Source organism: Cricetulus griseus, chromosome 4, assembly GCF_003668045.3.
Source record: "Cricetulus griseus strain 17A/GY chromosome 4, alternate assembly CriGri-PICRH-1.0, whole genome shotgun sequence".
NCBI classification, from domain to species: domain Eukaryota; kingdom Metazoa; phylum Chordata; class Mammalia; order Rodentia; family Cricetidae; genus Cricetulus; species Cricetulus griseus.
This window is the reverse complement of record NC_048597.1, coordinates 17112821-17122847: the sequence shown is the minus strand read 5'-3', so window position 1 is coordinate 17122847 and position 10027 is coordinate 17112821.

Sequence of the window (10027 nt, the reverse complement as noted above, 5' to 3'; positions counted from 1 at the left end):
GTTAGGACAGGAAAACTCCATTTAGAATATGCAGTTGATACCTTCTCCCTGACAAAGTAAGAAGACCTGCCTGTCATGTCATGGACATTCTGTGCTAACCCAGAAATCTAACTGGTAAGCCAGAAAGTCTCCCTCTTTCCCAGAGGCAGGAATGGTGAACTATGCTTACTCGTTTTATGTTACTTTTTTTCCCCCAATGTCTTGGTAACATAGTAGCAGTTGTGGATACTGTTTCAATAGTTCCTTTTCCAAGGCCTGGAAACCCTCCTCTTGCAGTCACCAATATAACCATGCTAGAAAGTGATAGCAGGAAGGAGGAAATCTACTTGTCTGACAAGAATTAGGAGGAAAAACAACTGTCATATCATTTTCTATCTACTGAAGTTGGAGTCGTAGGGTATCATATTACTACTTAACAGACAAAATGGAAAGCGAAATAGATTAGCATGCTGTTCTTACAGGAATATTGAGTGGTTTTACTAGCATCATATTGAAGTTCATATTTCACCAAATTTAAGAAAGATATTCTTGCCTCTAGGACTCTCTCACTCAATCTCTCTCTCATTGTCCCTTCTTTCCCCCTTCCCATTTTTACAATGGTGCCTTGGTTATACTGTTAGTAGAGAGAGAACTGGAAAATGCCTCCTTGTCCTTAGATGAGGCGCTTAAGCTTGGTGATGATGGCTCCCCTAGAACACCTTCCCAAAGAATGAAGCAGAGAGCAGAGGACAGGGTGAGAGAGCTTTTAACAAACAGGAAGTAAAGCAAGGATCACACTGTAGGGAGAGCACAGCAGCAGGTGCCTCAAGCGTTTGCTAAGGCTCTTATTGAAGAGGTGGTGAAAACTACACGATGCCCAGGGTGTGAACCTCTGGCTTGAAGACTGTGTTCCAACCTCCTCCTTGGACCAGTCCAAAAGAAGTGACTGACTACATCCCATTGTTGAATGTTAACTGCATCCATAAAAAAAAGAAAAAAAGAAAAAAAAAAAAACTTAGGATGGGTGTTTGAGATTGGAAAGTTAACTGTATTTATTACCATGAGTTTTCTGTTCAGTTTTGTGTCGAATTTAGGTTAGAAAGGAATAACTAATTGCACTTGCTCTGGTCACTTTTATCCATTAGCTTTTTGGTCATTTTAGGACCCTCAAGCTGCTTCTTGTTTCACTTTATTCAATCAGTGAAAAACAGTTTGAGGAGTACTTGCCATGACTCTATGAAAATCCATCTTCTTTCCCAATTCCTAACTCCTTCCAGACCCTAACCCCACTCTCTGAGTCCTTGGCTTTCTCTCCTCCCTGCATCTGAGTTCTATGAAGACTACTGTCTTTCCTGCCATCAAGACCGCAGTGGCTCCATATAACAGTAAGTTGCTGCCTTCACATGTCATGATACTTTCTCCCATAAGCCTGACCAAGATGGATAACTTCCTAGCTGGCCGCAACCACCCTGTGTTCATCTGGCAGCACACTGAGACAAGGTAAAAAAAGTTGTCTATACATTCCCAAATGCAGCTACTCTTTGGTATTTCATATATAAGTTCAAGTAAATTGAATGCAAGTTAAGTACATGTGTACTTAACTATATTTTGCAGTAAGAAAATACACAGCCATAACCAAATTCTACAAGTGACTGATAACCACACACACACACTCCTTCAAGAATCACACAGCAAGAGCTATAGACACCTGGTTCATATCTACTCGGTGTTTATTATTTTTCCCATTGGTAAGAATTACTGGCCAGCTGCTTGAAAGCTTTCTCTAGCTGCAGGAGTGTTAGTTCCCTCAGGGCAGATGAGAACAGCCTTCAATCAGTGACAGAAAGGAATTGGAGCACTAATATCCCAGCTCCTCCTCCCTGAGATTGGACAACTCTAAGGCTATTGTATAGTATTCCAGTGTCTCCTAGTTGGACTGACCACAGAGACAACCTGCTTACCAATGTCATTTACTGGCTAATTTTCCATTGTCACTTTCTCTTTCCCTGCTTGTATTTCTTGAAACCACCTTCCAACTTACCTCTAAACCTGTCTGGACCTGAGGGTCAGATTCTGGGAGAACTCAGCTAAAATCAAATCATCATTCCATTGGTTCTATTAAATATCCTTGTTATTAGTTGGCTCATCTATATTCAAACCCAATATTAAAATCAGAATGTCTGCTAAATGGACCCAATTCTGTATCTGTCCTTGGATAGATCCATCTTTATGTTTCATTGATGCCTTTTTGGATAGCACACCAGTCCCTACTTTGTAGTCCAACTTTCTACCATCCATCGAACATTAGAGGTGGTGGTAGCTTATAGAAAATTGCATTTTTCATCCTCATAATAATTTAGCCTTTGTGCTCAGCACAGTTATGCTGACGTGCTCAGTTGCCCATGCATTGGAGAAAAAAATGAGATGAATGATGAAAAGTAAGCTTACCTGCATTACCATGGGGGATTAAATCTTTAACTGATCTGGTTGGTTTTATTTTGACAGTCTTTCTTCTTTCTCACTTCCACAATCTCGTTCTTCTCAAGATATTATTAATAGGAGCATTGGTTACTGTTAGAGAAGCCAGCCTCTGGGAAACTGGATGCCTGTTGTTTGACAGATGGTTTTTGCAGTTCTGTGGGCAAAAATCTAATTATCCATTTTGAGTTATCATCTGAGTTTCTATTAGAGTTGCCAATATTTGTCAATTTGACTTTTATCCTGTCCATTAAGCAATTTTACTGCATGGTAGAGCATCCATACAAGAATTTCTGGACCCCATCAGCTATGTGTTGAGAGCAATGTGGAATATGCTGGTACTATTTGTCCAAGGTCCATTTCTATCCTTAATCAAGCAGATAAGAAATGTGTAACATTATACTAAATAAGATTTTTTTTAAAAGATGTGGCTTAACACATCTAAAGGACACCATTTGGAAAATGCCTATCACAGTAAGAGTTCAGAATATGCCTGGAATGCACTGCCAGTTACTCAAATCAGAATGCTTCATTTCTACTTGAGTAAACAAAAAAAATTGCCATAAACTATAACCTCCTAAATATTTTCACTTGACACAATTAAATATGTTAAATGTACTTTGTCACTTTAAGAGTTTCTACTTTCAAGTTGTCATTGTTTCTAAGTTACTATTCCCACATTCACCACCTAATTCCTCCAGTCAAATTTGGAGTCTGATCCGCTGACACCACAGAATAGTACTAATCTCTCTTCAGTGATAGCCTTGACATTGCTTCCCATTTGTAGGGAAATATGCTATGGAATGATCCTTTTGTACACTGTGAAGGTGTGGTGCTGTCATTATTAATAAAGAACTGACTGGCCAATAGCTATGCAGGAAGAGGTTAGGTGGGAGAGCCAGACTGAGAGGACCCTGAGAAGAAGGGTGGAGGCATGTTGAGTCGGCAGCTGGATGGAGAGGAAGTGGGAGATGAACATGCCATGTTGAAAAAAGGTACTGCTATGCGGTAGAGCGTAGACAAGAAATACAGGTTAATTTAAGATGTAAGAGCTAGTTAGTAAGAAGCCTCAGCTATCAGCTGAGCATTTATAATTAAGAAGTGTCTGTGTGGTTACTTGGGAGCCGGCTGGTGGGACAGAACAGACTGGTGGTCCCGATAGAAAATCCCGACCTACATAAATAGAAAAACTAGAAACCCAAAGAACAAAAGCAACCAGTTTGTTTTTCTAAGCAGTAATATTTACATAAAGGCAAGGCCATAACGGACAGTCACTAAAGTGTCTTTTACTGGTAAGACACATTCTAAGTCTTTATAATACTTTTTTTTTTAAATGGGGGTTTCTCTGAGTGGCTCAGGTTTGCCTTGAGCTTGTGAACACAAGCCACTTTCCTGCTTCAGTGTCCTGAACAGCAGTGGCCATATATATATATATATATATATATATATATATATATATATATATATGGTACATTTGGCTTCAGGGGCTTAAGAATAAGCAATACTTAACTGACTACTAAATCTAAGAAGCAGACACAGGCAAGGTCAACTCTGCAGAGAGACTGTATGGTAAGAAAGTTCCTCCTTCATCAGAAGTGGTACCTAGTTCTTCAGAGGTTGTTTTATGACTTGTTATTACTACCAACCCTAAATTAAATAAATATTCTTATGAATGGCCATGGTAGCCAGAGAATCCCCTAGTGTCCCAAGAAGAGCACCCTTCTGACTGGTCCTGGTGCTCTGAGTTCCTCTCTACTTCACCTCCTCTCTCATCTTTGTTGCTCATTAACATAGCACATGGCTGACATCTTCCCAAACTCAATAATAAGGTCTCCAGAACCACCTGGGATGTGTGGTTCCTGTGCTTTCCCATCTTGCTCATTCATCAGTCTTGCTATTCACTCTTTTATTCCCTGTCAAGATCTTTCACTCCAGCTTTCCAGCCCATCGCCAACAGCATCTGTCCACACACTCCATTGCTTTCCTATATGAAGTACTGTCCCTGCCCCATTTGAGCTAAAAGTGTAGTTAGTCAGTTCTTTCTAAAACCGCAAACAGTGCTAGTTCACAGGACAGGGGCTGCTCCATTGTTACTGAGAAGGGAAGAGAGAAGTCTGTTTGCTACCAGTTCTGTGCTGGAGCAAGAAAAGATGCTTTATTGGAGTTGGCCTAGTTAATGCAAGTCCCTAGGGAAAAGAAACAGTGTGATGAATGGCATTTTGTTATTTCTATCAGGAAAGATACAGGCTAAGCGGTGTTTGGGAGCTTTCATGGCAAGGTAACCACATTTGCATCATGGTTGCCATGGGATATGTTGAGATTTACCACCAAAACAAAATAAACTAATTCCTCAAAGGAGTGCAATCTAGGTTCCCAAGCCTGCATCCCCAGCCAGTCTGGCTCTTGTCGTATCTACACTTGGATTCCCCCAGGCACTGAGAACCTAACATTTGCACTCCACTAAACCGGCTCTTCTTGCTCCGCCCTCTTTACTTAACAGCATCTTTATCCACAAGTTGCCCAAACCTAGAAACCTGAGACAGTTCCCATTGTTTCCTGTCCCCACTGTCTTCATTCAAGTGGGCTCAAATTTTCCTAGTGCTTCCTCCAAAATACCTTCCCGAACTCCATTCTCTGCCACAATAGCACTGACTTTTACTGGGACTTTGGCAATAATTTCTTCATTGAACTCTGTTCTTTGGCTCCTCCCTCTCTCTTCAGTTGCCTCCCTGTCACTCTTTGGGATGAGGTTTCCAAAATACAGAGAGGGTTATGATAGGCCCCTGTTCTAAAGGAAAGAAGCAGCAACACGGCACATTGGAGGGTCCTTTGTACTAAACTGAAAAGACTGACTTAAGAAGAAAAGGGATTCTTGTCTACTCTTGAGCACCCCATAGACCTGAGGCTTCGCTGACATCAACTCTCAGCAAGTCTCTCCAATAAGCCCAGAGAGCAGACAGCTCTAAAAATCTCTTAGGTGCCCCAGAAAAATCTACCATGAGTCGCTTCTTAGGAGCTGAGTGACCACAGACCATGGATTCAGTTGGGTTTCTGAGCTCTTCTCTGTATACTACTTTTCTAATTTATCTCCTTCCATCTTACTCGATTTTAAATGGTTTTAAGTAAGTTGTTGAAATATCTTAATGTTTTCTCTATTCAAATATATCAGAACAATAAATTAGAATAATTAGCATCTAGATTACAGTTTTAAGTTGGAGTTTGAAGATTTAGACTTAAACTTCCAAAGAATTTCTTTGCTAAAAATCAAAATTGATTCTCTTAATTTTCTCTGTTTGGAGCTGACATTTAGAGTCAAGCACTAAACTAACATGGAGGCTCCAACGGTAAGAGAAATCAGACACATTCTCTATACTCATGGATCCTACAGTTAGGGGAGCTACATAATAATAGATACTAAACAATTAAATAGTTTATACATCCAGGTATGAGGCTGCAACTGTTGCAATGCGCCCTACAGGAAGCTCCCTAAGAACTTCACACAACACCAATTCATCCCACTGAATCCTGGATTCTTTAGAACAATCTGTACTTCATTGTCTAAGAACTCTAATTAGAGTGGAATCTAACTTAACCAGGATACTTGTCTTTGTTCCTTTAGGAAGAAACAATGGATCCAAAATGTGGAAAGTGATGATGTCACTAGCATCCAGAAGGTCAAGTATCTATCCACAGTGGCCACAGTTGTAATGGTGGATGAGCTTGGAGAGGGAGGGAATGCTAGTCTTGTAAGAGTTGAGAATCATTACCTCTATCATAAGTGGAAGGAAACCCCTGGAAACCTCTGCAGAGAAGGAAGACATGCTTTTAGCTGCTGCATAATCAAACAAGGGGCACTTGCTGTGCACTGCACCTCGACTCCTGAAATGCAGGGCCTGTACTTGGCACCGCCCCATTTTCATCCAGATAATATAAAGAACAATGAGTCATAATTGTTGAGTTCTTTTAACTCCTTGGATGAAAGGTGTTTTACTGTCTATAAATGGGAAGCATTGTTATTATCTATCAGACTGGTGGCTGTCTCCAGCCAAAAAGCAACCAGTAAAAGGTAGATGAGGATGTGTATACTACTATCATATTTAAATTTATAGTCAGGTATAAATTAAACATGTTGAATGCTGAATAAGCAAAGAATCTTTGATCCATTTGTGCTCAAAGCTCTAGGCAAACATGAAATCATCTAGTCCCAAAATGCCCCAGGGAGTATATGTCACACACTGGCCACTGCAACTCTTTTTAGTTTTGTTTGTAGAGTTTACTATCAAATTTCTTTTCAGGACTGGAACTCAAGCAGGGAGGAACCTGGAGGCAGAAGCTGATGCAGACACCTCGGAGGGGTGCTGCCTACTGCCTTGCTCCTCATGGCTTGCTTAGCCTGCTTTCATATAGAACCCAGAACCACTAGCCCAGGGATGATACCACCCACCATGGGATGGATACTCCCTAACCAATCACTAAGAAAATGACCCACAGTCTTGCCTAAAGCCCAGTCTTACAGAGGTATTTTCTCACTTGAGGCTCCCTCTTCTCTAATGACTCTGACTTTGTGTCAAGGGTCTTACATAAAACTAGGTAGTATTCCTCCATTCCTATTCAACTTTATATTCTCTGTCTCTTTCAAAACAAAGAAACAAACACAAAATAAAGACAAACAAAACACACACACTTAAAAAAAAAAAGCTCTGAAGAAATTACCATAAAAATGAAAGTCAAAACAAAACGAAAAAACCAACAACAAGAGGAAAAAAAAAAGCAAAAACAAAGCAAAATGAAACAAGAACCCCACAAAAATATCAGAGATTGTTTTGTTCTGGCCATTTGTATTTCTTAAGGGAGTCTGAGGTATATGCACATTCTTTGGTGTGTGTGTGTGTGTGTGTGTGTGTGTGTGTGTATGTGTGTTTGAGAGAGAGAGACAGACAGACAGAGAGAGAGAGAGAGAGAGAGAGAGACAGACAGACAGACAGACAGACAGACAGAGAGAGAGAGAGAGAGAGAGAGAGTTGTTGAGTATTTGAGCTTTCTATAGATTCCAGATGTCAATCCCCTATTACATAGTTAATCTTCATTGTCAGTAGACGCACTGTAAGAAAAGCACCGTTCAGTAAGAATTTGACTGTTGAGGTGTTCCCAGCAGTCAGACATAACACACTTTTAGAGCAATTTAAACAATATTTACTTTAAAGAGATCTTTAATTCAGGACTTTGTGAAGGACATAATCCCTAACACAGGAAACCGATCTTAGAAGCGATTTGAGATGCAAGATGAAATAGTAAACAGAGACACATTGACAAACCTAGCTGAATATTAACAGTATTCAGCACACAACAATGTATAATTTATAAGGTGAACAGAAAAAAGTTGGTTACATTCTAAATTAAAGTAGCTCAAGTTATTATTATTTGGGAGAAATAGAAAGATGTTCACGACCTTTAGAGTTTATAAACATTCTCAGGAGTATTTCACTTGAATTGATGGCAGACTTGTGAAAGAGAGAGGATAGAGTATACACATTTATCTCTACTGAAAACATTAAGATTACAGCAAACGGGACCGAATTACAGATCAGTGGTTAGAGCACCTTTAGCATGCAGGACTCCATTCTCAGCAGTGGGAGGGAGAGGAAGGAGGGTCTTTGGGTTAAGGGACGTCCAGCAGTGTTGAGATGGATGACACTTTGAATAAAGGGGAATTAGATAAAAATTCATATACAGGTACAAAACGTGGAATACCTAGTCCGTTCCTCACCATGTTTCTAGAGCACCAGCCCCAGTGTATTTACACTGGAAACTGAAGATTAGCCGTTTTTTAACAGAATGCCTGACAAACACAGGCTTAATATATATATATATATATATATATATATATATATATATATATATATATATTAGCTTATGGGTTCAGATATTTCAGTTCATGGTGTTTGACTATTATGCGTCTAGCGCTGTGGTGACGTGGGACCACGACACGGAAACCACTAACCTCATGATGGAGAGAGGGAGCAGAGAGAGGCTGGAGACCACGTCCATCCTCCACAGTCACCCCTCCAGTGACCTGCTTCTTGTTGTCGGTGTCCTACCTCCTAAAGTTTACACCACCTATCAAAAAGCAGAGACCGACCATTCAATCCATGAGGTGAACATTTCAGGTATAAGCTGGAATAGCAATTATTGTGGGCTCCTCCCCCAAGCTTTCCTTGTTCCCTGTGTATCTCGGACTGGCCTGGGACTGACTTGCTGGTGTTGACAATCCACCTTGCTTAGCTTCCAGAGTGCTGATCTTATTATAGGGGTGTGGTACCGTGCCTAGCTAAGTGATTTCAATACACTTTTTTTTTTTTTTTTTTGCCCCACTACTCTGTTTTACCTTTGAGCTGAAAACTATGAAGTAACAGAAATTGGAAGAAGAAGACAATAGTATGAAATGCTGAAGATCTAAAGAAAAGGAATCGACTGAAATAAACAGATTTTTCATGGTTAAGGATATTTAAAAACTGTATCAGTAAATCCTGCGTTTGGGTCTCTGTAAATCTTGTACTTGTGTATTCATTTTTACTAGAACCTAAGAAACGCTCAGAATTATGGGCAATTGTAGGGGAAGCTGTAGCCACGCCTTCTTAGGGGCTGGCTACAGGTGTGCCTGACCACGCCCTAAGAAGGTGTGGCTACAGCTTCCCCTACAGGCACTAAAATGTACTATATATATAATATATATATATATATATATATATATATATATATCTCCTTTATGTGATATTTATGTATCAAACCAATGTGCTGGTAATGTAAATACAACACACTAGTGACAAGACTTGATTTCTGAAGAGCAACACCAGTATTTTCCAGGAAACAGAGGAGTCAGCAGTCACGTGTGATAGAATGTGTCTATTTAGGTCTTCAAATCTGAAGTGAAAGAGATGGAAATTCATTAACTCCTAAGTATAAGTTAACCTCGGTTCTACAACTGTCATCACCTGTGTGTGTGTTGACATATTGTTACCACCAAGAAATTCAAGGAAGGATAGATGGTTTATTAAGCACAGAGTGACTTACGTCTGTTTAATTGCTACCTTCTCTATGGGCCTCTATCATCTTTCTGCTGGTTTAGAGGCTACACAAATACAGAGTTGCACTCCGTGAAAGAGAAACCCATATAATGGTTGGGCATTATTTGCTTGTTTGGTTTGAGTATACCAGACAATGAGTAAATTGCACATTCCAGAGTTAATGAGATTATTACACTAGAGTTTCCAGGAGGCATAATTTCCAAGCAGACAGGCAGAAAAGCATTTTAAGGTGTCATTACAGGTTTCACTTACGTGCATAATTTGATTTAATATTTATGTGAAAACGTAGTCACAATCTGGAGTCTAAAAGTGACTTCATAAAGCTTTTTGAAGAACAATAGTTCCATAAAGAAGATAAACTGATCCTTTCTTTACTACATATAGGCTATAATTTTTTAATGCCCTCAAAATTTGTATTCTATATTATAAAGAAGCATACTACATTCATTCTGTAAATTTTGAGAGGAGGGGTTGGTTGAGACAGG